At 34.7% G+C, this 18647-nt stretch overlaps 1 long non-coding RNA gene across 1 annotated transcript; it reads right to left on the bottom strand.

Moving 5' to 3' along the window:
• Positions 1-14764: 14764 nt before the first annotated feature.
• On the bottom strand, positions 14765-16301 carry LOC128286590 (uncharacterized). Its single transcript, XR_008277202.1, has 2 exons — positions 16256-16301; positions 14765-14969 (listed from the first exon to the last, which is right to left on the bottom strand). It is a non-coding gene; the product is annotated as an uncharacterized LOC128286590 (long non-coding RNA).
• Positions 16302-18647: the final 2346 nt, after the last annotated feature.

Here is an 18647-nt window from a genome sequence, read left to right as displayed (position 1 = left end):
TCAGATGTAGCTCGGTTGGAGAATACTTCATTTTAAAAAAAATGGTCCTCATTAGTGTCGGGAGACATCACACTATCACATATTTGTGGCATGTATAACTAAACTCTCATACTTGCTATGTTAGTCTGAGAATCGACTAAACCTCCTCTGATACCACTAAATGTAACACCCCTTACCCGTACCCTAGGCCGGGATAGGGTACGAGGCATTACCGGACAAACATTCAAACATTAAACCAAAATATGGGCTATAAAATTTCATTCATACTTCAAAACGTTCATTCACTTACACATAGTCTCTTATTTGAGTCTACGAAGCCCAAAACATACTTTAAAAAGGGTTCGGGACTAAACCGAGAACTTACGAAAATCTTGAAAATTTCATGCTTTAAGGCTCCACACGCCCGTGTCTCAAAGTCGTGTTCCATACGGCTGAGACACATGGTCGTGTTTCTGCCTGTGTGGAATATACCTAGGCTATTTTCCAAGCTTTGGTCAACCTTAATCTCTTACACAGTTATACAAAATCAAAAGCATATAACATGGTATTCATTTAATGATTAAATATTCTCAATTAAACCACAAACATAGCATTTGTATGTCATCATACATGTGTCTCTCATACTCATTTTACCTTGTTTATTATAGTACCACTTATACATTTATACCAAGATTATCATCTTACCAAATATCTTGACTTAATCATCATGCATTCATATTTAAAACTAGATCATATCTTTATAAAATACCACAATTCAGATGTGCAAAATAACATGTTTGCCTGAAACAATTCAATTCAACTCCATACCCAACAAGCATTACATTGAGACTAGTCATATATATATATATATATACATGTCATGATACATATCTTTCTCTTTCTATTTTCTTATAAACACATATCATTTATTTCATTATATCAATATTTCATATACCATAGTTTCCATGTATTCCACATATATTTATTTTCCTCCTCCTCCTCCCCTTTCCACATCCTTAATGTATATAGCATTCTTGTAAGTACGATTTCACAATTTACTAATAAATGCTCACATTAAATTGTCCACACGAGTCATAGTCACTTACTTATTTATAATTCGAGCTACAAACCTCCAAATTAAGATCCGTAAATTTCTTCTGAAACTAGACTCACATATATGTCTACCATAAAATTTTCATAATTTTTGGTTTGGCCAATTAGTACAGTTTATTCATTAAAATTTCTCCTATTTCACTTTCTAACAGTTCTGACCTCTCTTCACTAAAAATTAATTATCTCATAGTACAGAACTCGGATAATGTTCTTGTTGATTTATCTTGAAAATTGACTCATTAGAGATTTTAAAAATATAAGTTTAATCCTCTAATTATTTTTACCCAATTTTTTTTGATTTTCCAAAGTCAGAACAGGGGATCACGTAATCATTCTGCACTAGTCTTACAAAAACATAAATATCTCAAAATATAGAACTCCTTTTCTTGATCTATTTCTTTTATATGAAAATAGATGCATTAAGCTTTAATTTGATATCTTATTCAGTCTCTGATTCAATTTATACTATTTGTGGTGTTTTTCAAAATCACGTCACTGCTACTATCCAAAACAGTTTTATTGCTAATTCACTCTTTCACACTTTCTTTGTATTAACCTCATTTTAACATACATATCACAAATCATTTTCACCACATTTCATACATCACAAGTATATGCCCATGATCACAAGGTCACCATGAAATCATCCTCATGTATTACTTACTTGTTTATAACCTTACCACATCCTGGTCACTTAATGAACACATCATTCACATAACCAAGTTCCTGCACTTATTCATCACAAAACTCACAAAGCAATACATAGAGTGTCTCGTTGAACACTTCAGATCTATCCTCGATACTTGGTGGTTTCAGCACATAGCTCCACCCATCATATAGTTCAGCTCTCTTGTACACATGGTGAACACTTAGTACCACCCATGTGACCTAGCCAATTTTTCTCGTAGCTCTCTTGTCTACATGGTGTCGTTCACCTGGAGCCAGGCATGCGACCTAGCTACATATATCCCGTAGCTCTCTTGTCTACATGGTGTACACATAGTATCACCCATGCGACCTAGCTACATAATAATGTCTTGTAGCTCTGTTGTACACATGATGTGCACCCAGCACCGTACATGTGACCTGGCTACATACTATCTGTATCATCCAATCTTTCCGAAGGTTCAACTAGGATTTCTCTCTCTTTTCCAACAATTTCACTAATCAAGTAATTATACACAAACATATTTCCAATATTTGTAACGCCCCAATTTTCGGGAATTCTGTGAATGTTGGCATAGGTTTAATTATGTTAGTGGGCCTCTAGAAAGCCCAAACTTAAGATAGAACCCGAAAATTTTAGTTAATTTTTGTTCCATAAGAAAAAGGGGGTGAAATTATGAAATAGGACCTATGTGAAAATGTTTGAAAATGCTATAGGCTAAATTGAAGTGGCCAAATAAATATGAGTGCAAAATAGGAGGATTTGCATGACAAACCTCCCATTTTACATGAAGTGGCCAGCCATCATGTTGTTGTAGACAAAATGTACACTTGATATCCATAATTTATGGTACAAATTGATACAAATTGATAATAGGTTAGGTAAATGTTTCATGATAATAGGTTAGGTAAATGTTCCATGATAATAGGTTAGGTAAATGTTCCATGATAATAGGTTAGGTAAATGTTCCATGATAATGGGTTAGGTAAATGTTTCATGATAATGAGTTAGGTAAATGTTTCATGATAAGAATTTCATGTCTTTTGTATTAAAGAATTAAATAGATGAAATATGAAGTTTTATTAAAAGAAAAAGGGGTGAAAAGAACAAAGTTTTGTCCATCTTTGTTCATCATAGCTGAAAGTTAGAGAAGAGAAAGGAGAGGAGAAAGCTCTTGAGTATTCGGTCATTAGGAGGAGGAAAATTGAAGGTAAGTTCTTGGTACCTTGCTTTTATTTTGAGGTTCATGAGTTCTTCTTGATTCTACCTTAACTCTTGAAGTATATTTTGATTTTTGGTTGTGTTGTGAGCATTTGGTCATGAATTAAAATGAAGGAAATGGTTGTTGTTTCATGTTCTTTTGATGAAAAATGGAAGATATGTGAAGTTAAGCCAAACAAATGAGCATGCATGTGCCTTAGATGTTAAAGGGAAAAATCAGCTAACATGTTGTGCTTTAAAATGATGAAATGGAGATTATACTTAAGTAAAATCATAGATATGTGATGATTGATTGGTGTTATACATGTTTAAATAACAAGCATGCAAGTTAGGTGTGAAAGAGTGATTTGGTAATAAATCTGCTTGGGACAGCAGCAGTAACGTGACTTTGGAAAATCACCATAAATTGTGGGAGATGAGTTAGAAGCTGAATAAATTATGTAATTAAAGCTTAATGAGTCTAGTTTCAAATGGAATAAACTAGAACATATTTTAAATTCTGTACAACGAGAAATTTGATTCGTAATGAAGAGTGGTCAGATTAGTCAAATAGTGAAACATGGGAAACTTTGAGAAAAATCTGGTATTGATTGGCCATACCAAAAATTCTGAAAATTTTATGGATGAAAGATATATGAGTCTATTTTCAGGGAAAATTAACGGCACTTGATTTGGATTTTTGTAGCTCCAGTTATAAATAATTTAGTGACTGTTGCTCAGGAAGACAGCTTGCAGTGAAATTATGATTATGTGGTAAACATTGACAAAAATTTGTTAATGAGTTGCTTATTGATTTCTTATAAGCTTACTATGATATGTAGGTGTGGTTGGCCGAATATTGTAAGGGGTTAATACGTAGTTTGTATTTGAATAGTTAGATTAACGTGTTAGTAATTCAATTGTAGGCGGTTCGTGTGTGGATCTCGTCAGCATATCGTCGCAAACAGGTGTGTAACTAACACCCTCTTTCTTAGTCTGGATCGGCAAAAGTCAAAAAGCCGAAATGCCGAAAACCGGTATTTTGTAGATTTGCGAGTGTGCGAATGCTCGTGAGGTAAATCGATTAATGTTTTTGGTAAACTGCAAAAATTTGGATTGCAAAGTGCATGATTTCTGTGCCCTCGATATTTTTGGGCTCAATGGGCCAAAATTGGAATGATGGGCCAATGGGCCCAATTCGGTAAGAACCCTCGGTAGTGATTCTGTTAGTACGTGAAAAGTAGGAATATGCATGAAAAACCTAAAATAGATAAATTATTGAAATACCTTTAAAAGTGGAAAATTTACGTTTACCCTAGTAGATAAATTAAAAAATACCCCTAGGGTTAAATTGACCTAAATGCATGTTTGATTGTTGTTATTTATTGCATGCCATGTTGTTATTATCGATGCATGGGATTGGGATATTGACAGAGGAAGTCTTGAAAGTGGCTTGTCCACGTCTTGGAGGCTTTGCCTCAATTCTTTGATAACGAGCAGCAAAGGTCTGCAATGTGGAGTGTTAAATTTGGGTGGGTTGAGCTATCCCACATGGAGTGTATGGCTGGTACGAGTGGAGTGTAGTGGTTGGTGGGTTGAGTAGTCTCCCCAAATGGGCTTGCATATGTTATTGATGTTGCATGTATTTTGAAATGGGCCTATGGGCCATCTTGTTATCTGAATAAGGGCTAAGGCCCGGTTTATTGTAATCTGAAAAGGGCTCGCCCAGATACCATCATTACTGAATGGGCTTAGGCCCAATAGGCTTGAGCTGAATTAGGCTTTGAATGGGTTTTCCTTACACACTGAGTTTCCCCAAACTCACCCTTTTATTTTCATCCACGCAGAAATCCCCAACCATAGTGGGCTTGGAGTCATGAGGGAATTGGAGTGGCCACCGTTCGAAAGTTTGATTTTCTTACGGTGAACTGGACATCCTTTTAATTACGTTTGAGGTTTTGGGCTTTTAAATGTAATAAGGCCGCTTATTTATTTTTGATGGTTTTATATGTTTTATTAAGATAGATAATATTTATTTTAACTGTTGAAATTGGATAGCTTTAGGCGCGTTTTCAAAAACAACAGTTGATTTCAAAATAACACGACAACAAGCAAAGTTTCCGTAATGAAAGTATTTTCCAAAATTAATCACTTTTCCTAAAATGACTTAATCAAATCGGTTTCCTAGAAATATCCATGACGTTAAGGTGTGGCAATGGCGGTATGCATGTCTAGGATTGGATCCGAAGGAGCTTGGTATAGCGATCCGATGGACTCACCACCTCTTTTCGGTTTCCTACGGTGCATGACTTCCTTTCACTTTAACCCTTAATGAATTAATCTTTTGAACATCAAGTACGATTTTCGGACTTAGAATGGAAATTTTTTACGTTTTGATGTGGCATGCGGATCTGCCATAACTTCGGGCGGGTTTGGGGTGCTACAATATTATTATAAAATATCATAATACAAGTAATATTGATGTATTACTTACATATAAACTTACATCTCATTTAATATCAAGGCAATAACATTAAATTACACATTGCCTTATTAAAAATCATATGAACTTAAAATTTCCCATAATATCCATAATCATAGAAATCACATTTATGTATGATAATTCAATGCACTTCATGTACCATAGACATATTTTTAAATCAATTCATAAACTTGGCACCATAATCATTTAATTTAACATAATTCAATTAATTCACTAAATTTAACTTTCAAATATAAATTACAGACATTATTGTCTTGTATTATTATCATACCAACTTACATACTTTCAACACCTCGAAAATTATAATAAATATATCAATTTTATATTGAAACATGCATAAATTAATGCTTATTATACATATGAACTTACCTCGGTACTAAAACGACCATTTTACCAACTTTTCCAATTTTCGATTTTTCTCTCATTCTAGGTTCAAATCTCATTTTTTGGGATCTAAAACATCATATTTTACTTATTTAATTAATGTACTATTCAAAACAGTCCTTAACTCAAACTTTGGTAAAATTACAATTTTGCCCCTAAACTTTTGCATATTTACACTTTTTCCCCTAGGCTCGGAAATTAAACTTCATCCATTATTCTTATGTTTTATGACATGATGGTCACTTTTCCCTTCTATGGCAACATCAAATTCTCACTCTAACATATACTTATGACTATTAGGTATTTTTACCGATTAAGCCCTTTTACTCGTTTTCACTCAAAACCGAGTAGCACAAGTTGTCTAACATAATTTAAAACCTCATATTCTATCATAAAACATAAAAATAAACATATCACCTATGGGTATTTTTCCAAATATGAACCCTAGCTTAAATTATTGCTAGAATAAGCTTAATCAAATTACTGGGATTCCAAAAACGTAAAGAACTTGAAAAACGGGGTTGGAACGGACTTACTATTGAGCTTGGAAAGCTTGAAAACCCTAGCCATGGCTTCCCCCATGCTAATTTTGGCCTCCATGAAAAATATGAGTCAATTTTGGCTTTATTTTCCCTTTTTATTTCTTTTAATTACCAAATGACCAAAATGCCCTTCCTTACTAAACTTTCAAAAATTCCATCCATGTCCAATTTTTGTCCATCACTTATAAATTGGTCAAATTTCTATTTAAGACCTCCTAATTAATATTTCAAAGTAATTTCATACTAGAAACTTCTAGAATAAAGGTTTTGCAACTTATTTAATTTGGTCCCTAACTTCAAATTGAGCACTTTATGCATAGAATTTCTTCACGAAATTTTCACACAATCATGAAATCATATCATAGACATCAAAATAATCATAAAATAATTATTTCTATCTCAGATTTTGTGGTCCCGAAACCTCTGATCCAACTAGACCCAATTTTGGGCTATTACAGGCTACTTGAGATTCCTCCTTTGAGGATTTAGTTTGTTTTGTTTCTATTCTTTCACAAAAAAAAAAAAAATTGAAAATGGGTCAATGTGTGGATCTTTATTGGATACAATGCAAAACCCGAACAACAAATGCGACTAGCGTGACTTGAACTTAAGCCACACTTAGGGTGGTGTACACCCTTGACCATCAGGCCATCACATGGGGTTCCTTCATTAAATATTTTAAAAGATAATCATTTTTAATCTTTTCATCTGTTTTGTTGTTCTTTAAGAGTGAATTTCAGTGACTAGTAAATAAAAGAAATGCTTTTCTCATCCAAATTAACGTAGCTACTCGAAATATAAATATAAAAAATAAATTTTGTATATCTTATTCTTTTTTGCTATTTTGAGAATAAAACTTCATATGGTTAAAATATTTATAACATTTTTTGTCACTAAAAAAATATAAAAATATAAAAATATTTAAGAAATAAGATTGGAAACAATATGTACTAAAACCTTCATTTCTTGAAAGTTGTGACACCCATATTTGACCCGATCGTCAAGTCCGACTGTGAAACATCACATTCGTTGATGGAGCAACTCAAACTAACCCATACTTTAGGTTCAAAATGAACACCAACCATTTACCAAAACAAGACAATACATTTACAATGTTCAAAATGATTTTTAAGTCATTAAAATTAGTTTAGAAACATTTTTGAACAAATTTTAAGTGTTCAAGGGTGATCAGGACCAATTTCAGGTCTCTAGGGGTCAAAATAGGGGAAGAACCATGTTCTGACACACTTGTATTGGTAGAAGTCTAAACATCTATTGGTTGAGGTCCTTGCTACTGTTCATTTTTTCTACCAAGTTACTTGTATCGATACATGTGACCACTTGTACTAGTAGAAGTTTGTTAAGACCTAAAAATAACCCTAAAACATACCTATTTTTTCCCAAAACAATACCAAATCTTTCCAAACATTATAAGACCCTGAAAACAAGTTCTAAACGACATCAAATCATAGGTAAGCACATTCAAATGTCATGGGCTAGCCTTTAAATCTTGCAATCTATGCGGCCTTAGGCAGTTCTATAGTTTCAAATATGCCTAAGTTAGCCTAACTTCTACAAACTAAAGATTCTCGCAGAATTCCTCTAAGGCACCAATTTATATAGCGGAAGCAACACAAACCAAAATAATACTAAAAAAAAAATAGAATAGCCATAAAAAGAATGCACGAAAGGTGTTTGAGTACATGTTCTCAATTTAGTATTCACAACTAAAGAATGGAATAAAATGGTTCAATGGATAATTTACAGCTGAGGAGGAGGCTCTCTATTTATAGTTTAGCTCCCCCAAATCCAACGATCTGGCTAAATTTACATCGAAGGACAAGATGAAGCCTATCCCTACAAATTAAGGAATTTACAAGATTTACATAATCAAATCAAATCAAATCTTATCATATATTATTCCCCTTAATATTTTAAGAAGGTAGCCTAATTTTCCCTATATGCTTCATTGAATCACCCAGACTTCAAATAGACAGGCTTTTCCATCTGTTTTTTGAATTAGGCTAGTTCTTGTGGGTTAAATGATCCCCATGTAACCAATAGACTTCCATGGGATGCATTTTGTGCAATGGTCATGGACTTTAAACTACAACCTGTGATATTCTTCCCCACCCATTCTCACAACGTCCTAATTGTGCTCTTGGAATGGCATTGACTTGATTCGACTTGAAACTTTTTTTATACATTGGCCTTTTCCAGACTAGTCTCACTACCGGGTTGATATAGATGAGTGCAAAAAAAGGATCGTAAGTTTGTCCAAGTTGCAAATTTGACTTAGGGCTCTAAACGTTTGGAAAGAAACTTGGATTTTGGCACAACCTGAAACACAAACGAATCCAAGTCAAATAGAAAATTAAAAAAATAATTAAAATAAATAACTAAGATAAATAAAATAGAATAATAAATCAAAGATTAGAACAATAAAGAAGAAAATAAATAAGATTGATGGGAAAGATGGAACGTGGCATGTATAAGTCTTAAGGAGCCTTAAAAATAAGAAGAATCCACAACCCCCTTCAAGCGACTTTAATTTCCCCTCAAAGAAAGAAAACTTGCAAGAAAAAGTTTGAAAATGATCTCCACAATCTGAAAAGATTGTTAAAACTCTTCTAAAAGAAAACATAAGAACAATTCTTGAAAAGAAAAACTCAAAGAGAATTTATTAACTCAAAAGAGAAGTTGTTGAATAATAATAAATTATGTAACAACCCGTTTTTAGTGAAATCAAAATAGTGGTTTCAGGACTACAAATCCGATGTAGAAAATTTTATTTTAATATTATTTTGTGATCTGCAACATGATAGTATTATTGTATAAAAATTTTGTTAAAAAATTTTACTGTTTGTGTACTCAATTTGACAAAAAAGGACTAAATCGCGTAAAATGCAAAAGTTGTGTTCTATTAGCTAAAGGTGTTAAATAGCTATAGAAATTTAAAGTGGAGGTCCTTATATGGTAATTAGACCATTAAAGGCGATAGTGGATGTGCATGGCTTGGCAATTTTGTTATTTTTAAAGTTAGGTAAGGTTAAAATGGTAATTAGGTAAATAAAGGATAAAAACAAACAAAACAAAGGCAAGCTATCATCTTTTTGTTATTTTTATTTCTTCAATTGAAAAACACAAAGAAAAGGAGGTTTTGGAAGCTTGAAATTTGGCTAGGCTAAATCCATTTCATGTAAGTGCGTTTTTGTTCTATTTTTAACGATTTTTATGTTTTCAGGATCGTTGTAACTTAACCTAGCTAGCCCGGGGACTAATTTGCAAAATGATTGAATGTATAGGGTTTTAACATGAGTGCATGTTATTTTTTTTTAAGTTTAATGGAAGAAAATGAATCTTTGTTGTTAGTTAAACAACTTTTTTAAGTGATTTTTAATGAAAATGTTGATTAGGGGTTAAATTGTGAAATATGAAAAATTTTGTGATAAATGTATGAAATTGTGAAATTTTTGGGCTGCTATGAGCATATAAGATAATCAACTAGGCTTAGGGGTGGATGAAATTGCATGAATTTCATTTTACGAGCCTAAGGACTAAATTCTAAATAAGTTAGAAGTATACAAGCAAAATGGTAATTTTGGCATAACATGATTTTTGGATTAAATTGTATAAAATAAGGTATAAATTAGTTAAATTTGATTATATAGATCAAGAAAAGAAACTTCGGAATTAAATCAGGGAAAAGACAAAGTAGTGGACTAACGGATCGTTTTATCTTCATACGAGTTTGATGTAAGTTCGCATGTTTAATAAGTATTAAGTTATATGTGTTTTAAATGCTTTATTATTATATTTGTGATGATACAACTCCACGGAAATATTCGACGAATTTTTAGCGACGTATGGATCCCAGTTGAACCTTAGGAATAGATAGGATAAAATGACATGTCATTAGGGGTTACTATAATAGCCCAAAATTGGGTCTAGTTGGAACAGAGGTTTCAGGACCACAAAATTTGAGATATAAATAATTATTTTATGATTATTTTGAGGTCTATGATATGATTGCATGATTGTGTGAAAATTTCGTGAAGAAATTCTATGTATAAAGTGCTTAATTCGAAGTTAGGGACTAAATTGAATAAGTTGCAAAACTTACATTCTAGAAGTTTCTAGTATGAAATTGATTTGAAATATTAATTAGGAGGTCTTAAATAGAAATTTGACCAATTTCTAAGTTATGGACAAGAATTGGACATGGATGGAATTTTTGGAAAGTTTAGTAGTAAGGGTATTTTGGTCATTTAGGGGTAAAATGAATTAAAATACAAAATTAAAAGCCAATTTTGCTCATCTTCTTCACCATGGACGTGTATACCAAGGGAGACTCCATGTCTAGGGTTTTCAAGCTTCCCAAGCTCAATTGTAAGTCCGTTCTAACCCCATTTTTCAAGTTCTTTACATTTTTGGAGTCCCGGTAACTTGATTTAGCTTATGCTAGCAACAATTCAACCTAGGGTTCATATTTGGAAAAATACCCATAGGTAAAATTTGTGTATTCTGGTGTTTTATGATACAATTTGAGGTTTTAAGTTATGTTAGACAACTTGTGCTACTCGGTTTTAAGTGAAAACGAGCAAAAGGGCTTAATCGGTAAAAATACCTAATAGTCATAAGTATATGTTAGAGTGAGAATTTGATGTTGCCATAGAAGGGAAAAGTGATCATCATGTCATAAAACATAAGAATAAGGGATGAAGTTTAATTCCGAGCCTAGGGCAAAAGTGTAAATATGCAAAAGTTTAGGGGCAAAATTGTAATTTTTCCAAAGTTTGAGTTAAGGACTGTTTTGAATAGTACATTAATTAAATAAGTAAAATATGATGTTTTAGGTCCCGGAAAACTAGATTTGAACCTAGAATAAGAGAAAAATTGAAAATTGGGAAAGTTGGTAAAATGGGCGTTTTAATATCAAGGTAAGTTCATATGTATAATAAGTATTAATTTATGCATGTTTCAATGTAAAATTGATATATTTACTATGATCTCCGAGGTGTTGAAAGTATGTAAGTTGGTATGATAATAATACAACAATAATGTTTGTAATTTATATTTGAAAGTTAAATTTATTGAATTAATTGAATTATGTTAAATTAAATGATTATGGTGCCAAGTTTATGAATTGATTTAAAATATGTCTATGGTACATGAAGTGCATTGAATTATCATACATAAATGTGATATCTATGATTATGGATATTATGGGAAATTGTAAGTTCATATGATTTTAATAAGACAATGTGTAATTTAATGTTATTGCGTTGATATTAAATGAGATGTAAGTTTATATGTAAGTAATACATCACTATTACTTGTATTATGATATTTTATAAAAATATTGGAAATATGTTTGTGGATAATTACTTGATTGGTGAAATTGTTGGAAAGAGAGAAATCCGGTTGAACCTTCTGAAAGATTGGATGATACAGATGGTATGTAGCTAGGTCACATGTATAGTGCTGAGTGCACATCATGTGTACAAGAGAGCTACAAGACATTACGATGTAGCTAGGTCGCATGGGTGATACTATGTGTACACCATGTAGACAAGAGAGCTACGGGATATATGTAGCTAGGTCGCATGCGTGGTTCCATGTGAAGGACACCATGTAGACAAGAGAGCTACGAGATAAATTGGCTAGGTCACATGGGTGGTACTAAGTGTTCACCATGTGTACAAGAGAGCCAAACTATATGATGGGTGGAGCTATGTGCTGAAACCACCAAGTATCGAGGATTGATCCGAAGTGTTCAACGGGAGACTCTCTATGTATTGCTTTGTGAGTTTTGTGATGAATAAGTGCAGGAACTTGGTTATGTGAATGATGTGTTCATTAAGTGACCAAGATGTGGTAAAGTTATAAACAAGTAAGTTATACATAAGGATGATTTTATGGTGACCTTGTGATCATGGGCCTATACTTGTGATGTATGAAATGTGGTGAAAATGATTTGTGATATGAATGTTAAAATGAGGTTAATACAAAGAAAGTGTGAAAGAGTGAATTAGCAATAAATCTGTTTTGGACAGTAGCAGTGACGTGATTTTGAAAAATCACCAAAAATAGTATAAATTGAATCAGAGACTGAATGAGATATAAAATTAAATCTTAATGAGTCTATTTTCATATAAAAGAAATATAGAAAGCAAAGGAGTTCTATATTTTTAGATATTTATGTTTTTGTGAGACTGATTCAGAATGATTATGTGATCCCCTATTCTGACTTTGGAAAATCACAAAAATTTGGAGAAAAATAATTAGAGGCTTAAAATTATATTTTTAAAATCCATAATGAGTCTATTTTCAAGATAAATTAACAAGAACATTATCCGAGTTCTGTACTATGAGATAATTATTTTTTAGTGAAGAGAGGTCAGAACTGTCAGAAAGTGAAACAGGGGAAATTTTAATGAATAAAATGTACTAATTGGCTAAACCAAAAATTATAAAAATTTTATGGTGGAAAGATATGTGAGTTTAGTTTCAGGGGAAATTTACGGATCTTAATTTGGAGCTCTGTAGCTCGAATTATAAATAATTAAGTGCTTATGACTCGTGTGGACAGTTTGATGTGAACATTTATTAGTAAATTGTGAAATCGTACTTACAAGAATGCTATATACATTAAAGATGTGGAATGGAGAGGAGGAGGAGGAAAATAAATATATGTGGAATACATGGAAACTATGGTATATGAAATATTGATATAATGAAATAAATGATATGTGTTTATAAGAAAAACAAAAGAGAATGTTATGTATCATGACATGTATATATATATATATATATATATATATGACTAGTCTCAATGTAATGCTTGTTGGGTATGGAATTGAATTGAAATGTTTCAGCAAACATGTTATTCTGCAGATCTGAATCATGGTATTTTATAAAGATATGATCTAGCTTTAAATATGAATGCTTGATGATTAAGTCAAGATATTTGGTAAGATGATAATCTTGGTATAAATGTATAAGTGGTACTATAATAAACAAGGTAAAATGAGTATGAGAGACACATGTATGATGACATACAAATGCTATGTTTGTGGTTTAATTGAGGATGTTTAATCATTAAATGAATACCATGTTATATGCTTTTGATTTTGTATAAGTGTGTAAGAGATCAAGGTTGACCAAAGCTTGGAAAATAGCCTAGGTATATTCCACACAGGCAGAGACACGACCATGTGTCTCAGCCGTGTATGGAACATGACTTTGGGACATGGGCGTGTGGAGCCTTAAAGCATGAAATTTCCAGGATTTTCGTAAGTTTTCGGTTTAGTCCCAAACCTTTTCTAAAGTATGTTTTGGGCTCCGTAGACTCAAATAAGGGACTATGTGTAAGAGAATGAATGCTTTGAAATATGAATAAAATTTTATGGCTCGTATTTTAGTTTAATGTTTGTATGTTTGTCTGGTAACACCTCGTACCTTAGCCCGGCCTCTGATACGGGTAAGGGGTGTTACAGTTACTGTGTTTTGGGTACTGGTCTTGTACGTCCTATCGGTGGCAGAGTTTTCGGCATATGTTGCGGTTACTTTATAGCTTGTGTGAGTAGCATCGTGTAGCTATGTCTTGACTGATAGCTTGTGTGAGCAGACCTAGTTATGGCTTGAGAGAGCATTAATAAGAGATCGTAGTGGTTTCGACCACGTGTTGGCACATAGTGGATGAGATGCCCGTGTATCCTATCGTATTCCAAATGGTTTAATGGGCACAGTGTTGTTACGAGAATTATTTGAGTTTGATATGAACTAGTATAGGTATTTATGTGAAATACGGGAAGTGGTATATACATTTGACACATGAATATATGGCTAACATGGTTGATGATTATGTGTTAGGCTTTTGGGCCAAATTGGGTCGTATTATGCCTTAATTTTTCTTACCTAAATTGTTGTTGATTGGTAAGTTTTATTTTTAGTTATATGAACTTACTAAGCTTAATTGCTTACTCTGTTTATTTTTCCATGTTTTACTGTAACACCCCAAACCCGGCCCAGACGTTATGGCCGAATCTGACGTGCCACATTGGAGTTGAAAACCCACGTTCCGTTTTAGTGTTTTAAAACCATACATTTTATTGAGTTAACAAAGTGTATGGAAGCTGGGCACCAGGTAGGTATCCGAGACAGAGGAGGTGAGCCATGAAGGCTGCTTAAGTACCAAGCTCTTTAATTGGATCCAATCCTAGACATGCCCACAACCATAGCCACACTTTGTTATATCGAGTTTAAATTTGTTTAAGTGGACGTCTTTGATAAATCGATTAATCGTGGTGTTGAGATATTTTGAAAACAAGTATCATTTTGAAAACACGTCCTAAGTCTAGCCCATTTGAATAATTATTAACCAATTTTTAAAGTTATTAAAATTAAAATAATTCCGAAAAGAAATAAAAGGAAAGTTAAAATTGGCCTTATTACAACCCAAAAATAAATAATAATTAAAGGAAATTAAATGAAAACCAACACTTATTTAAAAGTCCAAAGACAATCACCGTGGCCACTCTGAATCCTCTCCGGCCCAAGTCCCCATATTAAGGTTCACCTGCAAGGTTAAGGAAAGGGGGGTGAGTTTGGAAACTCAGTGTGCAACAAGCCCCTTTCAGAGCCCAAAACAATAACGGCTGTTGGGTCTAAGTCCAAATCCAATCTCAATCATGCACTGGGTCAGTAGCCCTTTTCATATTTCATATTTCATAATCTTGGTCAAGCCTTTTCATATTTCATATTCTTGGGCGAAGCCTTTTCATATTTCATATTCTTGGGTCAAGCCTTTCTCAGAAATCGGTATGGCCCTTAGGCCCATTTCAATGTCACATATAATTTCAATGAAAGAATGCAACCCATTTGGGAGACTACTCAACCCACCATCTGCTACTCTCCACCGTACCAACCAACACACCATGTGGGATTAACTCGACCCACCCCGCCAAACTCTCCAATTGGCAAAGATAGTTGCTTTATCATATAACCGGAGGCCTAGCCTCTTTTTAATAAGCAGGGCAAAAGCCCTTTCAATAATCAGGCATAAGCCCTTTTATAATCGGGGCATAAGCCCTTTTGATAATCGGGGCATAAGCCCTTTTGATAATCGGGGCATAAGCCCTTTTGATAATCAGGGCATAAGCCCTTTTGATAAGCGGGGCATAAGCCCTTTTCACTTCCTCCATCCATATAAAACCCAACCCAATGCATTTATGATTACCTCATGTGCATATCATACATATCATGTGCATAGCATACATTTCATGTGCATATCATACATACCATATTTATCAAAATCCCATGTATTAAAATCATACATAAACCCTAGGGGTATAATGGTCATTTTTACCTAGGGGCAAAACCGCCATTTTCATATTATAAGGGTAATCTCATAATTTTACTAAAAATTAGGGTTTCCATGTTCATTAACGATTACTAACAATCCATGGGTGCAAACAGTGATTCTGGCCCATTTTAGCGAAATCGAGTTATTGGGCCTAAAACCCTAATGGGCCCTACTTAGCCAATTCGTCGTCTAGGCCCACTTAGCCTATATTCCATAACGGTTTTAACGGTCTTATCATGCAATTTAACGATTTCGCTTTTCTACCAATTTTACCCAAATGGGCCCGAAAGCCCAATGGGCCCCACTTCTACCTCGAGGCCCAACTTACCAAGAACGCCAAAAATCACATTCTTACCGTTTCCATCGTTCTCGATCACCTTATCATCGATTCTAACTAACTAGTGAGCGTTAAGCTTGCTCACAAGTCCTCGAAATGCCGAATTTGGCATTTTACTTTTCGCATTTTATCGCTTTAAGCTATGAAAGGGTTCGTTACACACCTGATTTGCGATATTCCTTGACGAGATCTCCTATGCGATTTCTCCTATAATCAATTGTTAAATAGATCAGCTCGCAATAATTGAACCAATTTAAGAACTTCCCAATATTAACACTTGCACATTCGGCCACCATCCATAATGGGCTTAGGCACCTTACCTTTGTCGCGATTGATGACTAGGCCTAGCTACTCCGGCGATCCAAGCTACTCCAAATCGACACTACACCTTGCTGCTCCTTCAATAAATAAACCAAAAATATTAAAAGAAGACCCCATAGAGTCTATGCCCATATTCGGCCATCTCCCTAAACTTGGAGTTTTGGCTTTTGACCAAAGCTACACTAGGAATTGTTTAGAGTTTGAACACTTACCACGTCTTTCTCCTCTTGAATCCGGATGTCTAAAAGGTAAGGGAATCGACGCCAACTATTGAGAAGGAAGAAAAGGTTGCTGGTCGAAAGAATCGGCACCCCTATCTTTCTTGATTCGACTTTTTATGCACTTCGGCAAAAATAGAGATAAGGAAAACAATGGTGAATGAAAGGAAATAGTGGGCTGATTTGAAAGAAAGAAAAGGAAGAAAATTGAGTAGAAGGGAGGTAGATTCGGCTGGAAAAGAAAGAGAAAAAGCTACACACCAAAGAACAAAATCGGCACAACTACCACCCTAATGCCAAATTACTAACCTAATACCCTCTCTGAAAATCCCTCTCCAAACTCCCTTATTCGCGAACTCTATCTCCATATCACATCCCTAAAATCTCTCCCTTATCCCTCCTTAATTTATGCATTTGACTTGATCCAACTCTTTCCTCTTCCGAATCCACTCAGGGTTCCAACACTTACCCTTCTGCACAAAATAAATACTCCTATTTGCCAACACAGGAATCGATCCTGTGTCTTCCCCAACACTTACACGCCACCTTTAAAGCTCCCTAGTGGCGTCACTTAGCCACTTTGCGGAGGATCTTTTGTGATACACTTTACCCACAACTTAATATAAGGGCACCTAGCGGAACCCCTAACTCCTAAGTCCAAAATTTAAAAATTCCACCGGTTTTGGCCAACTCATGGGCCTTCCATAAGCCCATTTACACACCCAAATTATGAATTCCATCATCACCTACCAAATTTTAGAAATTTACTTAAAATATCAAGAATCGCGAAAACCCGAAAATCGGGATGTTACAACTCTACCTCCTTAAAGAAATTTCGACCTCGAAATTTACAGTCCAAACAGTTGAGGGTATCACGACGCATTGCCTCTTCGGTCTCCCAAGTAGCTTCTTCCTTGCCATGGTTCCTCCAAAGTACCTTCACCAACGGATCGACCTCCTTCTCAACACCTTGACATCACGATCAAGTATTTGCATAGGTTCCTCTTCAAAGGTCAAATCCGATTGTACCTCAATTTACGCAAATCGGCACGATATGAGTTGGGTCGAACGATATCGCCTTAGCATGGACACATGGAAGACATCGTGAATGCAATCCAGCTTCGAGGTAACTCTAGTGATAAGCCACCGCCCTATCCGCTTAATGATTGGTAAGGCCCAATAAACCGTGGGCACAACTTACCCTTCTTACCAAATCTCAAGATCTTCTTCCAAGGCGAAACTTTCAAAAGACCATGTCTCCTACCGCATATTCAATATCCTTACGCTTCAGATCGGCATAAGACTTTTGTCAATCACGCCTCTTTTAACCTCTTCTGATTACCTTAATCTTGTCTTGATTCGCCACCAACTCGGTCCAAGTATTTGCCTTTCCCCAATTCGCCCAACAAGTAGGCGGCGACACCTTCGCCCATATAGTGCCTCATATGGAGCCATCTGAATACTTGCTTGATAACTGTTGTTATCGCGAACTCCGCTAAGGGCAAATGGTCCTCCTAGCGCCTTTAAACTCAATAGCACAACCCTCAACATATCCTCTAAAATCTGAATAACCCTCTCGATCGCCCATCCGATCGAGGGTGAAAAGCCGTCTTGAAATCCAATCGCGTTCCCAATGCCTCATGCAACTTCGCCAAAACCGAGATGTAAACCTTGGGTCTCGATGCGAAATTATCGATCTTGGCACACCATGCAACCGTACTATTTCCGCCACATACAATCTGGCCAACTTCTAAAGTGAGTAATCGGTTCGGACAGGTATGAAATGAGCAGATTTTGTGAGTCTATCCACAATCACCCAAACCGAATCCTTCTTAGAAGGTGTCAACGGCAACCCACTTACAAAGTCCATGGTTACCCTTTCCCACTTCCAAAGTGGTATCTTTACCGGCTGTAACAATCCCGAAGGTAGTTGATGCTCGGCCTTCACTTGTTGACATGTTAAACATCTCCCAACAATTTCGGTCACTTCTCGCTTAAGCCCAGGCCACCAATATT

This window comes from Gossypium arboreum, chromosome 13, assembly GCF_025698485.1.
Source record: "Gossypium arboreum isolate Shixiya-1 chromosome 13, ASM2569848v2, whole genome shotgun sequence".
Taxonomy (NCBI): Eukaryota; Viridiplantae; Streptophyta; class Magnoliopsida; order Malvales; family Malvaceae; genus Gossypium; species Gossypium arboreum.
Note: the sequence above shows the minus strand (reverse complement) of the source record. Positions and strands in the feature narration are given on the sequence as shown.